Raw genomic sequence first — 21,246 nt, forward strand, 5'->3', positions numbered from 1 at the left:
CACCACAACCACAGCGCTCGTGGCCAGGAAGAGGACTAACATGGCGATTTCTGGGTGCTTGTCTGGGATAGCAACCCAACACCAGACTTACCTCTGAATTATGGCTGTTGTTACTATGGACTTCATTTCATATCTGGGAAACTGCTTTGGCATGTGACACCTCCCAAACTGAGGCGTAGACACTTGAAAATGTAATTTGTGTTTTCTTCTTCTTTTTTAATGTATAGATTTAGACTGTCAAAACACTATGACTGGCAATAGCGTATGACTAAAAATGCCTCCCTTCCTCTCTCTCTTTCATCATTTTCATACTACTAGTGGGCTCTTGTGCTTTTCTTACCATGATTGTTGCTCATACCGTTGCTGTTGGTTTGCTGTTAATTCCAAGTCATTTATGTTCGGTAACACGGCAGGCTGGAACAAAAGCAAGCAATTACACACCGTTGCACAGTCCTAACAGTTTTCTCTTTTTCCTGTTTCCACAGAGGATAGAGAGAGAGGGAGAGAGACAAGAAAATGGCCATGAACAATACCAAACCCCCGACCGAGACACATCCATCCATAAAGGGTAAGTTTCCCAAAAATTCTTACCATGTGTTTCTTTTTCTCTCTCTCTCTCTTATTTTCTTTTCGGTGAGGAATCGCACCAAAGAAAACCCCGTTGCAGTTCCTCTTAACGCCAGCTGAAGCTCTCCTCTAGACTGTGGCTTCCTTGTTTTCGTCATGCGTATATCTGGGCTAAGGAGAGAAAACACTGTCTTGTCACCTGATTGAACTCAATACACCAGGCAACCATTTTTTCTTCAAGGTCACGTCCTTTTTTTTTCTTTTTTTTCTTTTTTTCTTTTTTCTGACTCGTGTTCTCTTGCAAAGAAATCATCCAAGGTATTTCACTCACCTCTGCTCTTATAGTGTGGTATGTAAAACGACGCTGGGCTGTTTAAATTGCATTTTGTATTTTGGTAATCTGTGCAGTTATTTTGATACTTTGGCTATATAACCATTTGGCACAAACCCGTAGATCCGATCTTGTGGCAAATCTGACAACACAAGCTCGCCTCTGTGGGTCTTTGTCATTGTGGTGCAAACGTCGGCTTTTAACCACTTTTTACACTTTTTATTATTTTTTACAGTTTCACTATTTACGCGTAATTGATTGAGGTTGTATTGGTTACGGGAAAAATACATGACGATCACACTGCGTTATCTGTTCTTCAGTTCAGTTATTTGGGTCCGTCACGAACAGAATGCTCCGTGTGCAACGCCGTTATCGGATCAGATTTGTTTTGATATTGTATTAGCTGAGGTAGCTCGCCCCCCCCCTTTTTTTATTTTTTGACATAGATAACACCGCGATCCTACGAAATAGGACGGGCACCAGCTGACGCCAGACAGATGACGATATACTGTGATTATCGTACAGAGAAGAGGAGCCCTAGTGAAAATGTGTGCATCCGGGTTGAGGTAGTAGGTTGTATGGTTTAGAATTACATCCTGGGAGTTAACTGTACAACCTTCTAGCTTTCCTTGGAGTACACGTATGACGTCAGAACTGTCACTCGGTCATCACCCGTGTAGCGCTTGTGTGTCGACGGTGGTTCAGTTGAACGCTGGTGCATCAGCAGTGACCTACCTGTGGCTTGCTGCTAGGTGGACGATGCTAGGACTGTACAGTCAGTGTTAATGGGCTTTACGTTAGCGTGGTTCTTGCCCACCTGGAGCTCCTGCTTCATAGCTGACCTTTCCTGGCCACAGCCATGGTCAGCCAGCCCGCTGTGGCTCAAAATCTTCAATTAGCGTTAGCTGGACATGCGGTGTATTTTTAGACGTGATGCACTGTGGTAAGTCGAAAGGGGCCATACGAAATCGATCGCAGTATAGTGTTGCCTTAACTGCCAAATGCACACAACAAAGACGGTGGTCTATTCTTTGCATCGCTAATGCTACGGGTTCCCATCAGTCTTAATATTGATGATTCAGAGAAAGGTAACAATTAAAAGACCGGTGTGTAAAGGTTGTTTGGCATCAGTTAATGAAGGGGGTCAGATTAAAAGACGGATGTTTTAAAGTCTTTCATTAATTAATTTGTCTCTTTTTTTTCCTTTTTTTTTTTTTTGTTCAACCCACAACGTGGCAATCAATCCTCCGAAAAGCCTCTCTGGTGCTTGGCTTTGCAACTGCAAGGAGCAAGAAAAGACCAGTGTTGTTAAAATATTGCTGCAGCTCGGTAATATCGGCCCGCTTGTGAAAGGTCATTTTTCTCATTACGGCATAATTGTGTTCTGGAACCCATTTCACACAAAGGCGGCTTTACTCAGCAAACAGTTGCTGGCTCTTTTAAGGCCTGGTTTTCCACTTTCCAGCGGAGTTTTGTCGACATGAGGCCGTGACATTGTCTCAGTCCGTCACTCATGTGCTACGCAATTACGTTGCGCAGATGGCTGGATATAAACACAAAGTTATGAAAATGTAATAATCAATGCTCTTGAGTTGCTCTGTTTAAATAGGTGCTTTCCACTAACTGACATTCTCTGTTATGTTTTACAGCAGTCATTTGCACTTTAAATTTGGATTTTTACTTCCAAGTTGACTCAAGTTAAGATACTTTGGCTGTGGGAAGCGAGGTTATTGTACGAAGCTAGCCGCTACCAAGGCTGTTTGCCTCAAACTGTCTCCGCGGACTTCTGTAACTTCTCAAGTTTTCAGCACAGGAAAAAGCTCGGTGTTTATGCATTGTCAGAGGGCCTTGTGATATACTGGCCGGTGATCCATACAATAAGCATTTGTGGCATGAGGTCTAGTTTCAGTTTGGAGCGTGCCTAAGCGACACTGAACTCTCTGTTTACTGTAGACTTGTCCACCAGGCTCAAGGCTGCTGACTTCATTTACGTCTGGCACCGTTCCACATCTCGTAAAATGGTTCCAGAGTACTGCATAGGAGGAAAGATGGCCCGGTGGATTAGCTGAAGATTTACCAGTTTGTTGCTCTTTAGGCCGACTTGACTTGAAATCTTGTGTGGCCGAGTGTTTTAATCTCCGTCGCAGTTCTTTATCATTATGGAAGTGTTTTCGGTGTTTGATGGATGACACGTGTTTGCCGCGTTGAGGGGCCGATGCCGAGCGGATGACCATTTGGGAATGTGGGCCGTTTATCCAGTAAGCTCTCTGGGTTAAAGGTTCATCCTGTAGAAAATAACTGATTTGTGCTTCATGATGTTTGGACATCAGAATTTCCACAGAGTTGACCACACACGGAGGGAGGTTTGTTTTTGTACTGTGAGATTATAAAGCCTGTATTTGATAGTTTACAAGAGTCTTTAAGGACTTTGCCTGCTCTTGAAATATTGCTGACATTTTCATTTATTTTATGTATTATGTATACGTTGGACTCATAATAATGACTAAGTGAGGCCATTCATTTCAGCATAATAGTGGCAAGCCCAAGCCACAGTCCCATAGCATTCCAGTGAGACCATTTTTGAGGACTAGCTTTATGGGTGGACCAGTAGTCTTTCAATTGCCACAAAGCCAAAAAGATTCAATTCTACAGAAGCTCTTCCAACACCTAATGGTGGTTGTGCTTTTGAGCAACCCCTGAGAGTCCCCGTGGCGGAAATATCAGTGCAGTAGACAGATATAAATTAGTCCCGAACAAACCAGGAATCACCTTCATGATCCCCCACGTCTTCTGGAACGTATTCCTCCGCGGCCTGTTCGCATTCTCAACAAAATCCGCCGATTTCGATTTTTCTGATCCCAACCTCTGGAAACCCAAGTGGTCAAATTACCCGCCGCCTCCCACCTCTGCTTTAAAGAGCGTCACACGTGCTCGTTCAACCAACGAGCACAGGTGTCCCCAACACCTCAGGTCTGATACCCCCCCCCCCCCCGCACACACACACAAAGTACAACCCAGTCTCACAGACAAAACACACACTTCACAAAATAAGTTGACTGCAAGTCTTCTGTCACATGCATACGTCGCATGTCAGCTAGTCTCGCAGGGCCAGATGTGGCAGTGTCACTTTGAGGATGCATATATTTACTTATATACGTATGTCTGACCGGATGTGATGACCTCGTCTGATTTGATGCAAATGTCAGTGTGTCAAATCACATGTTAATACATGAACACAATGCATTTCAACATATCACTGAACGATGACACATGTACTCATCATACCTTTTTAATACTATTGGATTACTGATGGTTAAATTTAGATGTTAGATCAGAGATGGTTAAGTTTAGGTATGGCTTTGGCGTGGTCAAGGTCAGGGTAAAGATCCGGGAGGCCGGGTGATCGGTTAGCGTAGCGGTCTATTCTGTTGCCTATCACTGGATCGAATCCCCGTGTTACCTCCGGCTTGGTCGGGCGTCCCTACAGACACAATTGGCCGTGTCTGCGGGTGCGGGTGGTATGTGTCCTGGTTGCTGCACTAGCGCCTCCTCTGGTCTGTCGGGGCGCCTGTTCGGGGGGGGGGGTATAGCGTGATCCTCCCACGCGCTACGTCCCCCTGGTGAAACTCCTCACTGTCAGGTGAAAAGAAGCGGCTGGTGGCTCCACATGTGTCGGGGGGAGGGGGGAGAGGGGGGGCATGTGGTAGTCTGCAGCCCTCCTCGGATCAGCAGAGGGGGTGGAGCAGCGACCGGGACAGCTCGGAAGAGTGGGGTAATTGGCCGGATGCAATTGTGGAGAGAGAGAAAAAAGGATCTGTGAGGCCTATTGTTGAGCATTACATTCTCCATTGAGTGTAAGTCAAGATTAAAAGTGGATCTGAGCAGATGTCCTCCACTGTGTCCTTATTCTTCGATGCCTTGAGGAGTCACGTTATTTTAAATAAGTTGTACCAATCCTTCGGACTCAGAAATACCAGCCGGAGACGGCGGTGATAGGAGTGACAGGAGAGAATATTGTGCACGATGAGCACAAAGCCAGCAAGGCAGAAACATATAGTGGCTACTTGTGTTTTATTGTGTACACACCGTACATATTTTCCGGCCTCCTTCCTGTCATTTAGTCCATAACAGTTAAGTGGAAGGAGAGCCGAGCCGAGCCGCGCCGCGCCGGGCTGGAGTTTATTTAAAGATCGGTGCCTCTCCCATCTTTCCTCACCTCTGAACCCCGATCGGTCCTCCAGATGTGTCGTCGCCACGGAGTACGGCGCTGCCTCAGCACTCCTCCGTCCAGCTGCCTCGGCGGCACGGCTACAAGTCATTGGTTCCAGCTGGGCCTCCGTTTATAGGACGGTTGAACAAATAAATTACGGGATGATTTTGTGGGCAAGATTTTGTAGATTATTTTGTCTCTTCCTGCCTCGATACTCACCCCCTTTAGCAAGAAAAAAAAGAAAAAAGTCTGCCGGCCAAGAACCTCAAGGTTCTTTTGAGAATTAGAGAAAATAAAGATTTCCATTATTGAGTTAGATATACCGTGAAATATGCGTAAGCAGACGCCACGGGGTAATGTCACAAAGTCTGTAGATCCAATATTGTGAATCACAACATTTACGCAAAGTTAGTCGTATCGCCGCTCAAATTCGGTGTTTTGGTGGAGGGAAAAATAACGAAATGTTTGGATAGTGAAATATCGCTGCAGACACCACACCCCGCGTGTTGCACCGCCGGCATTATCGGGTCATATTCTGCGTCATTTCCATATTTATTGTTTGTTTTTTTCTCCTTGTTTTTTTTTTTTGTTTTTTCTTCCTGAAATTCTTCTTAGATGGATAAATCGCTGCGACTGACAGCTCGGCTTCTTAGCGTGAAGCGTTTTCCTTCAGCACCCGGGGAGCCGTTGTGAAAAACGTTAAATAAATAAAATGTACTTTACGCTGGTCAGTACTGCCGGAGACTCGGTGCTGCGGAGTTTCTTCCGTCTCTTATTGTGCGATCGCACACTGCTGTACATCTAAATTTAGACCGAGCTGGAAAAAAAAGGGGGGACTGCGAGAGCCTCTGTCGGGGATTTTCAGAGAATAACATTTTCAGGATTTATTTTCTGCTTCAGAGATCTTATTGTGCTCCTTTAACATGGATCTCATATGGCTGGGAAGGCTCAGAAGAAGAAGTCCACAGAGACAGATATGTGGTCTGTATTTTGACGGGATTATGGATAAGATGGGGTTTTTTTTTTTTATTTCTTGATGGAAACGATTTGAAGTTATAAGGATCCCAGAACTCTTTATTTATCGGCTGTGTGTAGAACGTACAGGAATGTGACTTGGTTCGGTGACAGTGTGCAACGTTATACAACAGAGTGAGGCCGGTAGTAATTTACAGAACATTTACGAGAAAGAGCGTGATTCGTTAAGCATTCAAACTACGTCCCGGTTTCATCAGCACGGCATTTCTGCAGGACTCTGTCCTGCCGGACGATCGCCGCTGTTGTCTATACCCCCTCCACCCCCCCCCCACCCCCCCAGCTGTGATTGTTCTGCGGTTGCGGTCATTTTAAGAATAGAAAAGTAATAGTATAAAAAAGACCTGTCTGGAAACCTGAGGAGGACTGGTTTCAGCCAGCACGGGACAGTCGCTCCTTTTTTCTTTTTTTTTTCCTTCTTCTTTTTTTTTTAAACCATCGGACAAAATGGGTCCTCCCATATACGTAGGCGAGCGGCTTCCTGCCTCGCGAGGTCTGCCCGCCGGTTCTTCCCAAGGAGAGATATTCCCTTAATGTGTCCGGGTTAATGGCAAATGAATAATCATAACACACCCTGGGCAGACGCGGGGGTTTGTCATTGATCCGTCTGGAGTCAGCCCCTCTCCGCCTGCTGCATCAGCCACTCTCCCCCTATTGATACGCTCTTGCCCCTTGACCCCTGGGACAGATCAATGCCATTGATTAGAGAAGGGCAGGGACAAGGGCAGGATCTGCTGACTGGCCCGACAGCTAGTGTGACAAGACATGATCGTCATTAATGTCCCGCTGGCTGGCTGGCTGGCTGGCTGGCTGGCTGGCTGGCTGGCTGGCGAGGCGCTACGCATCACATATTCCCCTGCCCTCCCCGCATCCCACTCTCCTCCTTTTCCCCCCCACCGCCCCTCGCCGCCGCTACTGCCACCGCCGCCTGCCTCTGCTCCTCCGTGTCCCCATTTCTCTGCTGTTTGTCGCCGTCTGAGATAAGTCCCATTGTTTGGATGCTCGTCTGATGCTCGCCGGGCATCCGCGGCACAGATATGGATCTCTGTCGGTGCCTGGCTATTTTCGGGGCTCGTTGTAAAACAAACGGCGTCACAGTAAAACCGCGGGTGCACCGATGCCGTTTAGCTCATCGTGCACGCTTCCTCCCAGCGACAATGAGACCTGCTCTCTTTTTTTTGGGGTGGGGGGGGGGGGGGCTGGCTTTGAAAATGTCTGTCTGGGTGATTTACAGTCTGTTTCAGCTGTGACACGATGACTCGGTTCTGCGTTCTCTGATCACAGACACGTCTGTTTATCCCGAGTCGCGTCCCTTTTCTGAATACGCCGTCGATACGCAGACGATGACGGACGGACGAGCTGTGCCGCGGTGCCTCCCTGCACACCCTGGGAAGCTGGTTTCATCACCCCTTTAGATCCGGCTCTGTTAAGGGCTTCTTCTTTTCTTTTTTGTCGTCTAGACTAGTGCGAAATGAAGAGAGACAAAAAGAGGGACGTTTTGCGTGTTGGTGTGTGTGTCTGTGTGTGTGTGTGTGTGTGTGTGTGTGTGTGTGTGTGTGTGTGTGTGTGTGTGTGTGTGTGTGTGTGTGTGTATACACGTGCATGTGCATGTGCGGCGGTGACGGGCGGGTGGCGGAGGCAGCTCCAGACGCTGCAGTGACATGGCTGTAATAGAGCTGATTGATCACCTATATGGCTGCCCGCTGGCTCTCACATAGAGCAGCCCCCCCCCCACACACACACACACACAACCCCCCCCCCCCACCCCCACTCGTGTCACCACCTCCATCACCAGGCCTATCTACAAAGACCAGCCCTCTGCCATAGACTTCAACCTGGCCACGGTATTGACATTGGCCGGGGGATTTACCGAAATACCCCGTTTTTATTACATTTCAGTGGGGTTGAAACAAGGTGGGTTTTTTTTCTTCTTCTTCTTGTTTTGCTTTCACACAGCAGTGGAGGGATATTTTGGAAACCAGCCTCCTTTCACTGAATAACCGCTGTTTTCCATTTGAATTAAAAGGGCATAATCAATCAATGATAACATTTGCAAATCTCTCTCCCTGCCCCCGCAGTGTCGTACGGGGTCACGACCCTAATCTATCCATGGTGTTGAAGGTGATTAGGTCTGGAGATTAGAACAAGCCGTCAAGGGGAGAGAAGGAGACGCGGGGAAAAATGTTGTTTTCGGCTCTTTGTTTATTTTATTTTTTTGTCTGTTGACCCTCCGCCGCAGCCTTGTCACACAGAATAACGGGCCATTCGGCGCAGACCGCCTCACATGGCCTCTGGAAATAAGCAGTGGAGTCGAACAACATTTCTGACATTTTCAAGGTTACTAGAAATTATGGGAAATCTGACTTTGAATTTGATTTCGCCCTCCACCTGAAAAGAAACTGGCCATGAACTTTCATTTCTAAATTCTTATTTTGGGTGTGTGTGGGGGGGGTAATATTAATTAGATATTATATGAATATTTGTGTTATTCTGGGACAAAGAGCCTTTCACTCAACCTTGAATCATTATATGATACTATACCACTGGTACAGCGGAGCTTGGCTGCACGGAGGAGCTGTTTTTTTGTACTCTTTTCTCTTTTGTGTGCGTGCGTGCGTGCGTGCATGTGTGTGTATTCACGTAGATGGAACGATGGCTAACGAGGGTGGGTGTTTGAACCAGAATAGGGAGCGATTGGCCACTAAATTGGGAGAAAAAGGGAAAAATTAGAAGAAGAAAAAAAGAACGATGACTAGATGGAAACATGTGCATACGTCCATATATAAATACATACATACATGCATACCTACTTGTGTATTTAGATACATACATACATGCATGTATGTATTCATGTATGTATCTAAATACACAAGTAGGTATGTATGTACATACAAACATACATACATACCTGTGTTTAGATAGATAGATAGATAGATAGATAGATAGATAGATAGATAGATAGATACAAACATACATACATACCTGTGTTTAGATAGATAGATAGATAGATAGATAGATAGATAGATAGATAGATAGATAGATAGATACATACATACATACATACATACATACATACACATACATACATACCTGTGTGTTTAGATACATACATACATACATACATACATACATACATACCTGTGTGTTTAGATACATACATACATACATACATACATACATACATACATACATACATACATACATACCTGTGTGTTTAGATACATACATACATACATACATACATACATACATACATACATACATACATACCTGTGTGTTTAGATAGATAGATAGATAGATAGATAGATACATACATACATACATACATACATACATACATACATACATGCCTGTGTGTTTAGATACATACATACATATATACATACATACATGCGTACGTACTGTAGATGGGTTGATACTTATACAGGTAGAATCATAGGCACATATATAGATATAGATATGTACAGATATATATAGATAGATATAGCTATGTATATATGATATGTATATATGTATATATATATATAGATGTGGATATATAGATATGTCTACATATATATGTATAGATGTAGATATAGATATATATGTATAGCTATAGATATATATGTATAGATATAGATATACATGTATAGATATAGATATGTGTGTATAGATATATATAGATGTAGATATAGATATATATAGATGTAGATATATATAGATGTAGATATAGATATATATGTATAGATATAGATATATATGTATAGATATAGATATACATGTATAGATATAGATATGTGTGTATAGATATATATATATGTAGATATAGATATATATGTATAGATATAGATATATATGTATAGATATGTTTTCATCTGACGGTCTGCTGTGTGGCAGGACAGTTTGGCCAAAGTCGCTCTTTAAAGGGTCTCGGTGGCGTGGCGCCGGCGTGTTGACCGGCGGCGCTGGCCGGGGGGCACGAGGGGAATGCATCTGTCTACATTTGGACCGACGCAGACAAAGCAAACTTTTGACACAAACAAACACACACGAGTAACTCGACACGACTCCGGCTCCTCGTCAGATCTGGATTTCCTTCATATTATAGGCTGGGTCGTTTTTCCTTTTTTGTTTTCTTTTTTTTGTTTTCTTTTTGCCCCTCTGCCAAGGGCAGTTTTGTCCCTCCTGCCGCTGTCTGCCGCCTTCGTGCCTCGCTCACAATATTGTGACAGCGGCTGTCCGTGTTGGTGCTTGCGCTGACCGCATCATTGTCCGTGTCAGATCTCGTGTGTCCGTCGGGCGGTCGGGCACCTCCCGCGCCCCCCCCTGCTCCGACTCTTCTGGGGGGGGGAGGGGGTCCTTGGATCATTAATCTCTCGCCGGTCTCGAGTTTGTTTCCCCGACTGTGAGTTTGTTTGTTTGTTTGTTGTCATTGTGCGTTCACTGCCAGTAGTGCTCGCTGCTTTACAGTTCTGCGGCGGGTGTGTGTCGTCTCAGACGACCGTGTGTGTGGCAGCGTTTTGTCGCCGGCTACGTCTGGCGAGTGGTGTGTGTGTGTGTGTGTGTGTGTGTGTGTGTGTGTGTGTGTCTGTGTGTGTGTGTGTGTGTGTGAGAGCGAGCCTCGTCCGTGTTGCAGCGCGTGTCGTGAGACGGCGTCGAGCGCCAAAGGGCATCGTCCTCCTCAGCCAGCCGGTTCGCTGCAGCGTGTCTGCACGCCTCTGGAAAGGAGGAGAAAATTGATCAGCGCAGAGCAGGAACGTGTACGCTGGCAAAGGGTGCATGGAGGGCGTGAGAGAGGGAGAGCGAGGGAGGGAGAGAGAGGGAGAGAGAGAGAGGGAGGGAGAGAGGGAGAGGGCTGTCGTCGCAGACTCCTGCTGCAGTATCTCACTCAGGGCGAGCAGCAGCAGACAGGGAGCAGCAGACAAGCAGACAGGTAGAGGGGACCTGGCAGGACGGGGGGGGGGAGACTAGTTCTGCCCCCACTGCCTGTAGGAGGTAGGTAGGTAGGGCTGGAGGTGGAAGGGTCAAAGGGAGGAGGAGGAGGAGGAGGAGGAGGGTGAAGATTTGCTCCAGGAAGGAAGACGAAATAGTTTTTTTTTTTTGGGGGTTTTTTTTTCTTCCCCCCCCAGCATCATCGTTTTGCTGGTGGCAGCGCTCCCAGCGCTCCCATCCTCCCGTCGTTGTGTTGGACCTGTGAGGGGAGGATGGGGGGAGGGGAGGGGAGGGGAGGGGGGGGTGAAAGGAGAAAAAAAAAAAGCCACAAAAAAATGCACGGCGTAGATGACAGCGTCACGACTCGGCTGATCGGCTGACGTCCCCGCGTCTGGAGCTGAGGGATGGACGGCGGGGGGGGGGGGGGGGGAGGCGGGGTTCAGGGAGAGGAGGGGAGGAGGGGGAGGTTACCGCGCTGAGATGGAGCTGACGATGCAAGCTCTCGGAGGAGGGACGACGCCGCGGGAGGGGTGGCGGGGTGGGGAGGGGGGGGGGGTGAGTGGAGGCGTCCCACCTCACTGACCTGCGTCTGGCTGCAGCTTCCCCCGGACACCTCAGCACAGCCCCCTCCCTCCCCACACCAACCCTTCTCCCCCCCCTCCTCCCCCCTCTTCTCGCTGCCTTCTTCTTTTTCTTTTTTTCCCCCCTTCAGTTCTTCCTTATTCTCGGCCCAGAGGTGGATAACAAAAGGCGTCGCCGGCGCAGACGGAGGAGTGTGCGTGTGTGTGTGTGTGTGTGTGTGTGTGTGTGTGTGTGTGTGTGTGTGTGTGTGTGGCGTGGGGCGTGGGGCGACGGGGAGCGATTCATTTCCGGAAGCCTCCACTCTGCTCAGCGTTTCCCCAGGGAGAGCGAGAGCGAGAGAGAGAGACAGGCAGAGACATCTATCTGATTTTTAGTCTGGAGGGGGGAGGAGTCGGGAGAGGTGGTGGTGGTGGCGGGATGGGGAGGAGAGAGAGGTGTGTGGCGGGCTGGCGGGCGGGGGGGGGGGTCGGGGGGTAGGCGGTGGGCAGCGTGTTTGGTACATGTCAGGGGAAAATGACATGGGAATGTTTTGGGTGTCACTTAGTTAACATTCATGACGGAGCAGTTTGGCGCCTGGTGGCGGCGGGCGCGCGGCTTCTGCGTCCTCGCCGCCTCGCTTACCCGAGAGTCAGAACTGCACTTCTTCTTCTTCTTTTCTTTTTTTTTCCCCCCCCCTAAATTCAGGCGGAAGTGCTTTAAATGTACGACTCTAGCCGGCTATCTGTGACGGTGACAACTTCTTGCGTGCCAGGCTGGACGCCGCGGTGGCAAGAGTTTGGCGAGTAGGTGGCGGCGTCCGATGGCGAGAGGGCGCTGCGGCACGGAGGCTGGAGAGGGGGGGGGGGGGCGGCCAGTAGTTCCAGAGGGAGCCTCGTGCGCACCCCTCTGCTACAAATACCTCCGTCCTCCCCTGCTCGCTCTCTTCCTCTCTTTTCTTTTTTTTTTTTAAGGCTTTAATCGGCGTGGATTTTTTATTTATTTATTTTTTTTTTTTGGTACCTGCATTCTCCTGCACGCCGGCGGTCCGCAGAGCCTCGCGTCGTGTCGCGTTTGATTATTCGACTTCTGATTGAGCATTGTCAGCGCTCGCCACCGCGGGTGGAAGCCGGCGGCGCGGGCGGGAGCCGCTGTTAGTCGGGGGGCTGTCTGGCTCTGCTGGTCGGCGCTAGCGGACGGACGGTCTGACCGCGGCGGGGCTGTGGGGCCGGCCACGCCGCACCAGCGAAATCTAGACTGCTGATCATCAGCCGGCGCTCTGGAGACAAAGAGGCAAGCCCAGCTGCTTGGCTAAAAGGGGGGTGGTGGGGGGCGGGTGGAGGGGGAGGGGGGGCTTTTCCTTTTGCCCAAACAAAAAGCTGGTTGTGTTTGTTCGAGCCTCATCCTCTGTTTCTGCCCTGGTAACGATCTGCAGATAATTCAAGTCTGGCCGTCTCCGTGACTCCTAATATCTCCTATCTCCCTTTGTCATCTCACCCCCTCGCTCCTTCGCCGTCGCCACGTCCGCCGCTTTCGTCACCTCTGCCGCGTGTCGTCGCGTTGGCGTGCAAGTTTTGTCCGTCCGTGCATGTCTTTTTGTGTACACAGGAATCAATCAGAGCCCGCCGAATCGAGCAGCGAGTTATCGGCGTTGACGGGGGGTGCGGGGGGTGCGGGGGGGGGGATAAGAAGATTCTTTTGTTCTCGTTGATTCGGGCTGTCTTGGTTTTTATTTGCTTTTTTATTTATTTATTTGTTTCCGACGGAGCTGTGGCGTGATCCAGTGCCTCACAGTGGTCAGACGCTATGTCGCCTCCGGTGCCTTTGGGGCAGTCATTAGGCTCCTTTAGGTGGCGGTGGTGGTGGTGGTGGTGGGGGAAGAGAGACTGTGTGTGTGTGTGTGTGTGTGAGAGAGAGAGAGAGAGGGGGAGAGAGGGGGAGAGAGCCGGAAAAGAGGGGAAGGTGCCAGTGCCACTCGGTGCCCTGCAGCTGACTGCGGCTCCTCAGTAGACCCTGTCGTACTTCACCTGCTCCCTGAGACCCTAACTTGTGAGCTCTCTTGATAAAAAATCACGGGTTAGGCTCTTGGGACGCGGGCGGAGGGCACAATCGACTTCCTACCGAACGCTCCGAGGGTGGAGTCGGCACCAAGCAGCCGCCGGCTCGCTGTCCGGAGGGAAAGAGAGCGTCACATGTGGCCGGGGGGATGTCGTGGAAAAGGAGGTTAAGTCAGAGAGAAAAGAGAGAAGACGATGTAAAGGCTGAGAAGTGTTGCGCAATAAAGAACACACACTCCCAACTCCGGTTAGGACTGCGATGTGCAGCCGGATCACGCATGCCGGGCGCTGCACAGATGATTATTTTTCTGATATGTTTTTCTTCCCGTCAAGACCGCCGTCTGTGTGTGTGTGTGTGTGTGTGTGGCAGTTTTTTCCGCCATCGCCGCCCCCCCGCCCCCCCCGAAATGCAGCTCGCCATCGATGCTGCGTCACAACGTCCACCTGTCTCATACCTAACCAGTGTGCTTCTGAATGCCCTGCATGCAGAGAGCTGATAAAAAATGTTTTTTTTTTAAATGGCAGGACTGCAGCCATTCAACCCCCCCCCCCACACACCACCACCACCACCTCCACCTCCCACCCCCGGGCTTGTGTTGTTTGACCCCTTGTTGCACGGTGCAGCAATAAGATCCATTATACGACCCGTCAGAGAAGCTAGTCACTCCCCACCGGGACGGCTCTGACTTCAGATGCCGCCAGGGCATTCTGGGACGCATCTCTGCATCAGCCGGCGACAGGGGCAGTAACACCACTCAAAATGTCCCCCGGCTTACTTAATCCACCGCCGACCGGGAACTTGTGTTTACTTCTTCTGTCTCCCAATCACATTTTTATACAGCCAGGGCAATGTGTTGTGTTTCTGTGTGCAACAGTTCTACAGGTAGCGTGTACTTTACTTTAGGATCACACCCAGGATGTGGCAGCAGATGTGGATTTGCAGAGTCAGGTTAAAATAATTCGTATTATTAACCAACTTAGTCAACAAAAAAAAATATGCATGCAAACAAACCACATCCGAACTGCGTCTGCCAGTCCTGCAGCAGGATTTCACTGCAGTCTGGTCTTTCCTGTACTCGTCTGCAGCGGCGACCGGACCGGGTCGAATATTTTTAGGGTGTTTTATGTTTAGGATGAAGGCTTTTTCTTACGCCGTGAAAGAGGAATTCAGGGATCTGCGGTGCACAGGAAGTCGGCGGTCGCTGAAGAGCGCTCGTGTTTATAAGCGATCCTCTGGGGAAAATCAAAACCTCGACGGGCCGTGACGCCGGTGAGGAGTTACAGCACACGTTGACTCATTCACAGCCTCACAAATCCCCGTCACCGTTGTGCCGCGTCACGACGTGGCACGGCCGCGGCGGTGAGTCGGACTCAGGCTGTTGAGTAAGTCAGACAGGGAGGCCGAACGTCGGGTTCGGAGTGGAAACACCGGGTCGGTCTCGTGTGAGCAACACGAGGGAAATGCGGTGACGGTGAATCGGGCCCGCTTAAGAAAAACAAAATAATAAAATAAAACCCGAGTTCTGTCGTCCTCTCTGCAGAGCCGACTGCTCAAAGGTGCGAGTCATCCGCCTGACCCGGTTTTCAAACCCGCAGCTCCCCCCCGAGGCGGCGTGCTTTTCTGAAAACCCAATTTCTACTAAATTACCCGTATCAGGGATGCTGTTCAAAACGATTGATTTCCCCCTCTAATATCCTCTCCATCGCTCTCTCCCCCCGTCTCCCTCTCGCCCTAATTATGTTTTTTCTCTCTCCTTCCTCTCCCCCCTCTCCGTCCTCCTCCCCGTTCGGTTTCGAAGTGAACAATGCTGATGCCAACTAATCAGCCTGTGCCGGTGCCACGGAGCCCCCCCCAGCAACAGCTGAAGGAGCGCCGTGCCCCATGAATACCAAACAGCCGGGCGCGGTGCGACAAGTGCTGAGCAGTCAGACGCGGCGCAGCGAGAGCCGAGCCGGTGCCCACAAAACAGCCAGACAGTTTTATTAGGATCTGTCTGACACGCAGCAAAGTCTGGCAGCGCCCGAGCCCCGCTGATGAAAACCCTCGCCGCTCCCCCCGCCTCCTCCCCCCCCACCCCCCCCCCAACAGTAACAAAGCGAGCCCCGCTCAATCCAATCCACAGAGGAGCCAATAAATATCACCCCCGCGAAAGGGAAGGAAGAAAAACAAATCAGCTCAGGGGCGAGTTTGTCGGCCTCGAACAGGGAATACAAACTTCGGTTCGGAGGGCTTTCTGCGTGAATCTGGCCGGCTCGCAGCTTCGTTAATTGCGGCGCGGCGCCTCGACACGGGAGGACGCGCGAAAAGGGGGAAAACGTAACCGTCGGGGGGGGAAATTTCCGCAAAACGCCCCCCGAAACCGACTTCTGTCGATGTTGCGGCGTGAAACGTGTCGTCTGCTCGTCCGTCTTACTGACCGATTCCTCCCCCCCCCCCGGCGAACCGTGGACGCGTCCTCCGAGTCATAAGAAGGAGACGGAGACGAACGGGGGGAGGCTTGCTCGATGGCTGGCTGAGATTCTCTCCCTCCGCGTCGTTAATCGTGACGAGACGGGTCGACGGTGCCGAGCGAGCAAGGAAATACAAGTGTTGGGTCTTAGGAAGGACCAGCCGGGGCACCGCAGCAGGACCGCCCTGCCGGCGCCGGTCCGTTTTCGCCCGCGGCGGTGGGTCGGGTCGTCCTGTGTCGCCTCTGGCCCTGCAGGAGTGCATTGTGGGAAGCCTGAGGGCCAGACGTGAGGGCTGGCCGGTCTGAAGCCAGGAAAGCGGTGCTGGTTTGACTGGACCCCGGAAAGGGTCACTCCACGCCGCGGCTCGTTTCCAAGTAATACGCCGTCCTCAAATAACCGGGGGGAGTACTCCCCAAGGTCAGAGTTCACCAGAGGTGACGTAATCACAGAGTGGTTCGATCCCTGATTTTTCCTTTTTTTCATCCAGAATCACTCCACTGTGGAGGGTTTTCTTGTCTCCGCTCGCACAACACAAGGCCACACAAGAGACAGACACACACACGCATCACGCAGAATGAACGGCAATTCGAGGGGTGTAGATTTAAGACCCCCGAAATGAAAATATGCGCATAAGGAAATAGGTTTACAAACCGTGTGCCGAACGAGAGGCCGCACACCAACCAGAAGGGCTTTCGGCCGCTTACAGTAGCGTTTACGCAACAGTTGTGCCGCACAACGTGCGCCGTAACGAAGTGCGTTTCCCACATGGGCACGGTTGAATATTTGGTGTGCGTCCTGTGTGGGTCCTGTGTGGGTCCTGAACGTCCCGAGGGGGGAAAAGACCGGCGCAGACCCGCACCAGGCGAGCCGGAGCCCAGCCCGCCGCAGTATCGAGTACTGCAGCGGTGCACCTGGGTGGGTGGGTGTGTGTGTGTGTGCAGGAGATTTTCCCTCCTTTGTTCAGAGGTGGCTGTGTAACACACACACACAGACACACACACAGACACCACGCTGTGATAAAGGTAATGAGGGAGATTAACATTTATCCGCCACATGTGGGTTCAGCACAGCCGATGAGGAAATCAGATTTTTTTTTTTTTGCATCGATTGTCAGATTGTTTTTTTTTTTCTATAACCGGCTTAGTTCTCCACGGCTCTGTTATCGCAGCGAGCTGGGGGGGGGGGGGGTGGGGGGTTAGGGTGGGGTGGATGCAGGGGCAGGTATGTCTGATAGCAGCAGACCAGTGTGGGAACTGGGAGAAGGGTGGGACGGATGTGTGTGTGGCGGGGGTCAGGGTCTGCGTTTCCAGACACTGCGGCAGGAGGCCAGACAGTCACTTGAACACACACACACACACACACACACACACACACACACAGTGAGTGTAGATGACGCCACACACGGGCACGTGTACTGCACGTGCACACCAGCGTACGTGTACTCGTACGCGCCGAGACCCCCCCCCCCCCCCCCCCCCCGTTTAGATCTATGCAAAAGCAAAGGAAACGGTCTCTTTTTAATTCGACGGGGGGCCGTGAATCGTAGCGCCGCTTTTAACGTCGTCATCCGCGGGCCCAAAAAGTTGCTCTGTTATTTCCAGGGCGGCGGAGATGAAGGATAAACGCCCATTAAGTCCTGCAGCAACAAATGCTCCGGGCTCAGACAGGCTGTTGAAAAGGCAGGCGGCGCTGCGTCGAGGCGGGAGGGTTTTCACCGCGGGCCTCACGGCGGTACCGGAGTATGGCGAGTGGAGCCGGGGACTAAAAAGAAATAAACAGCAAAGCCCAAAGGGAAGGGGCTTTTTGGCGGCCCGGTCAGCCGAGAGGTCCGAGCACAGCTGACCAGAACACACGCAGGCCCGGTTCTGTGCCGGTTCTGTGCCGATCCGGTGTAGAATGGCGTGGCCGCGCCGTGGCGGTTTAAAGACCGCACGAGGCTGCAGCCGGAGCAGGTCTCGCTGCGGCGGCGGCGGCGGCGTGACGTGTTTCCAAGTGGAGCAGGATGTTTGGCCGGCCGGGACTCTGGGTGGATAAAACGCGGGGAAGGATGTGATTTGATCCTTCAGGGTTTGTTTGGATTGTGCAGTTTTGCCCATTTTTTTTTTCATAAGCTGTTGGAAGCGGGGAGGGAAAACATTCTGGGATACTGTTGCTCGGACCCGGTGATGCAACCGCGTCGCCCGGGAGGACGGTGGTCAGGTTTTGATGTAAAACAGGTCGAAATCTGGCTTTGTGCGATTTGGCTGACACGACAACTTGCGGCGACGGTGTTGCAGTTACATTCGGCAGACGCTTGTGCCCAGAGCGACGCACAACCCGAGAGATGACACACAACACGAGCAGGGGGTGTAGGCCGGGGAGAACGCCGCGAGGCAGTGGCTGGAGTCGGGTAGGATGCAGGTGCCAACAGGAAGTGCACAGAGGCGGTGCATAGAAGCAGATTTTTTTTCTTTTTTTTCCTGAAAAGGCCGATAATTTAACCGGGGAACAGAGCTAACGAGGCAAAGCAACACATGTTCACTTCACATCCTCAACAATATCACAGCGATCGCCCGGAATTTCACCGCCGAAGCACAAAAAGTGTGACGCGGTGATTGTTCCACATCTCTCGAGTGTTTGAGTCTGCTGGAGTGTTCGCTCAGGAAACCCACACCCGTGTTTTAAATACGACGTGAAATGAAAATTGACCTTTTTTTTTTACCAGGTTAGCTCATAACCCCCGGTCACATTACGCATCCATTCAGCAACTTGTGCCAAAATACTTCCCAAAAATGACACTTTTAGGAAGCATGCGGTAGTCTGCAGCCCTCCCCGGATCAGCAGAGGGGGGGTGGAGCAGCGACCGGGACGGCTCGGGAGAGCGGGGTTATCGACCAGGTACGATTCGGAGAAATCCACAAAGAAAATCCACATTTTACTTATTTCCCAACAAATCTGTTCACCCTGACCTCCTCTAAAACATCCAGGTTTTGGGCTGCGTCATCAAGTCTGGAGTGGGCGGGGCCAGCAGCACTCCAACCAATAATATCATAAAACGTCTTACGCCGTCCAATCAGATCCTGAACGGTCCGACCCAATCCCTCCCACCCTCACTTCCTGTTTCACGTGGAAGTTCGTCACAGTACAGGAACGGGCTACTTAGAAGAAGGATGCTGTGTTAACGTTGTCGTTAAAGCTGCACTTTTCATCCACATATTACTGAAGATAAGGCGGGACGGAGCGTTAAGAAGAATGAAACCGTGGCATCAAATCGCCATATTTAAAATATCACGGTGTGAGGAAAACCGCGATGTGCATCGCACCGGCTCTAGAGTGACATCATAACATGGAATCAAGAGGTCATCCGCCGCCTCCCGCTCCTGTAGTGGGTTTGTGTACATGTATCCTGCCGTCCGCTGTATTTGTTTTTTGATGGGTGCATCCCCTTTACCCCCCGCCGCCGTCTCCCCCTACCCAAGTCCAGCGTAATCTTCTCTTCTCCCTCTGATCTGCAAATCACTTCCAAAGCGGGGTTGCCAGGGAAACCTGGTATCTGGCGAGCAGCTTGATGGAGTTGTTGAACTGTGACCGGCTGGGATAATTACGCCCTGTCTTGCAGGTCGGCTTTCCAGCGGCCGGGGCTCGAATGTGACCTACGTACAGCTGGCCCGGCTTTGTCGTCACAAGCAAAGCTTTTAACCCCGCGGCCGCCGAAGAGACAGACGCGCGCGGCCTTAGCCGAGGTGCCCGGGGAAGCGAGCCGAGCGCTTTGATCTTAAACGCGCGGCGTCGCCCGCCGCCGGTTTGACCCGGCGCCTCTCTTGCGGGCAGTGATGCAGATTTTTTTTTTATTATTATTTATCATTTTATTTATTTAATTGGCATGTTGGAGTGGCACGAAATCGGTGTGCTGGAAACAGGCGCTTGGTCAGCCAGCCGGTCGCGGGGACAGTGGAAAGGAGCTGAGGAATAAATTTCTGAGCGGCTCCTCCGGTGGACGGGTGCCCGGGTCAAACCGCGGGTCAGCAAGCACGCAGTTAAAATAGTGGGACTTCAGCAATGGGTACATGTGGACATGTCTGAGAATATTATTCCTTTACTAACCAAATAAAACCAATGGATGTCTCCTCTCTCGTCCTCCCCCCATCTCTCTCTCTCTCTCTCTCTCTCTCTCTCTCTCGCTCTCGCTCTCTCACACACACACACACACATTGAACTCGCCGCATACTGACTCCCTTTGTGTGTCCCTGCTCAAATAGGTCATGAACGGAAATTCCTGGTGTGTCCTCAAGTGCATCACTCAGCCTGTTGACAGGTGGACAGACAAAATATGTTTACTCTAGTTACTCCAGCTTTTTTTTTTCCCCCTTAGGTGGACAGCTGTGATGTTGTGGTGTAAAAGGATGGCGTTTCCCTCGTCAATTTATCTTTGTTTTCCTGACACCAGCTTTCCTAAGGACCTGTGCCGGTTGGACAGACAGAACAGATGAACACCCTGCTCCTTCTGTGTCCTCTTAAATTGCTGAATTGCTGTTGTCGTGTCATCTTTCCTAGGAGTTCCTGGGTGTTGTCCATCCTTCTTTCTCTCTCTCTCTCCAAGGTAAGAGGAATCTAATTAATACGTCCAACACACACACACACACATACATACACACACCGATTAGATGCTTAAATGTTCTAAAAGCGAAAACTTCCTGTGTCTGTGTGCAAACTGTTTCATTAGCAGCATATCGGTCGCATGCCACTTCCTGGTTTTCAGCGTGCAGTATTACAGCCGGCGGACGTGTGACTCCGTGAGGGTGTCGGGCTGCCACAACAGACGGCCTGGGCTGCATAATTAGCCCCGAGTAATTTGGAAGCCTGTCCGTTCTGCTCAGGTACCTACTGTGCACAGAAAGAGAGGCCGTCCCACCGCAGTCACTTAAAACGGTGATGTATGTTCCCTCCCCTAGTGCCCCACTCCCTACCCCCACCTCCCTCTGTTATCGTACCCTCCGCCTCCCTCCCTCCCTCCCTCCCCTCTTTCCCTTTTTTTCTACCTCATCCTCTCCAGAGTTGCTCTTGCCTTATTTCTCTTGCTTTCTCCCTGCTTTATTTCAGCCGCAACCCCACGTCGCCTTCTCTAACTTCCAATGTGCTCCGCTCTCAGT

General features: G+C 50.6%; 1 long non-coding RNA gene across 1 annotated transcript; it reads left to right on the plus strand.

Annotated features, from left to right (window-relative positions):
- The first annotated feature begins 483 nt into the window (after window positions 1-483).
- On the plus strand, window positions 484-20,903 carry LOC130117323 (uncharacterized). Its single transcript, XR_008810636.1, has 3 exons — window positions 484-568; window positions 20,651-20,696; window positions 20,820-20,903. It is a non-coding gene; the product is annotated as an uncharacterized LOC130117323 (long non-coding RNA).
- The last annotated feature ends 343 nt before the right edge of the window (window positions 20,904-21,246 follow it).

This window comes from Lampris incognitus, chromosome 8 (genome assembly GCF_029633865.1).
Source record: "Lampris incognitus isolate fLamInc1 chromosome 8, fLamInc1.hap2, whole genome shotgun sequence".
Classification (NCBI taxonomy): Eukaryota; Metazoa; Chordata; class Actinopteri; order Lampriformes; family Lampridae; genus Lampris; species Lampris incognitus.